Here is a 1,326-nt window from a genome sequence, read left to right as displayed (position 1 = left end):
CTCCAGCCGCTGCCCTGGGGAGCCCTGTGCCACTGCTGTCCCTGTGGTCCCTGTGCTGCTGGTCAACAAGAGGCACGCGGGCTTCTGCCTGGGGAGGAGTTATTCTCCGGCCCTGCTCGGAGCTGGAGAGAGCAGGGGAAGCTGCTGCTGGGAGGGCCCGGCCTGCCGCCCGAGGAGGCACCCGGAGGGCCCAGGGGCCAAAGGCCCTGCAGGCGGCTCCAGAGCAGAAGGGGGGGGGGGGGTTGCTACCTGTGGCGGAATGACCTACTGGGTGGGGCGCCGGGACATCTATAAACTGTTTCACACACTCAGCCTGAGCCTGAGCTTGGCTGGTGAAGCAAATACGGCAAAACTCACACTACGCGTTAACTCCAGGTGTGGGATGTGCAAGCGCTCATTATAGGCCCCCCAAAGGCTTAAAGTTTCTCTCAGTAAAACAGTTCACAATAAACCGGGGCTCTAAACGCTGGAGACACTGGCCCCTGGCCCCTGGGGTCCGGTCCCTGGGGAAGGGGCCTGGCCTGGGTGTTTCCAGGGCCCCAGATCCTGAGGACCAAGGACACTCAGGTCAGGCCAGCTTCCCTGGGAGCCCAGACGAGCCCACGCAGATGGGCCCCAAAGACTCTGCCACTGCCCGGAGGGGTGGCCATGGCCGACCTGCCCCCGCTTCATGGGGCGCCGCTCAGTCCCCAGGCCACGGAGCTGATGTCATCCCAGCCCTGGTCCCACCCAGTGGAAGGGTGAGGCTGCCGGGACAGGACATGCTGGGACAGGACATTCCTGAGCCCAGGGGACGGTGCCCACTTTTCCTGGGACAGCTGCCTCTGCTAAGGGTTAAACCCAGTGTGGAGTGTGAGTCATTGGCTCCAACCTCTGCCCCTGCCCCTACAGCTTCCTCTGTCGCCCCCGCTCAGCCAGCACCCCACCCCCCAGCCCAGCATGCCCCCCTCAGCCCAGCACCCCAACTCAGCCCAGCACCCCCACATCCTGCCTTCCTGCAGGGGCCGCAGGAAGCAGAGGTTGGAATTAGTCTAGGGGAGGGGACCAAGGTGGGAGAAAAGCAAATGACAGAATTTCTATGTTGCCAAACTGCTGGAACTTGCCCCCACACCTACACAGACAGACACACAGACACACTGCCCCTCCACGGGGCAGATCCTTAATCAGCCCTGGATGGAGGCGAGGCCTACCCCTCAGACCGCTGGCACCATCAGGGGCAGCAAGCCATGCCCATGCCTCCCCCAGGGCCGCACTCACCAGGGCCTCCTGCCCAGAGAGCGTGGAGGGAGGGTCCAGCGCCTGCTGAGGGCGGCGGGCACAGGCCTT

General features: G+C 64.3%; 1 protein-coding gene across 1 annotated transcript in view; it reads right to left on the bottom strand.

The window, feature by feature from the left end:
• Positions 1 to 1,326, bottom strand: part of IP6K3 (inositol hexakisphosphate kinase 3) — a 32,665-nt gene extending 31,339 nt beyond the window's left edge. The window contains exon 1 of the mRNA XM_006769167.1: positions 1,258 to 1,326. The gene's annotated coding sequence lies outside the window, so the exon portion shown is untranslated. The remainder of the gene's footprint in view (positions 1 to 1,257) is intronic.

This window comes from Myotis davidii, unplaced genomic scaffold (assembly GCF_000327345.1).
Source record: "Myotis davidii unplaced genomic scaffold, ASM32734v1 scaffold4, whole genome shotgun sequence".
In the NCBI taxonomy this organism is placed as follows: Eukaryota; Metazoa; Chordata; class Mammalia; order Chiroptera; family Vespertilionidae; genus Myotis; species Myotis davidii.
This window is presented reverse-complemented; position numbering and strand designations above follow the sequence as displayed.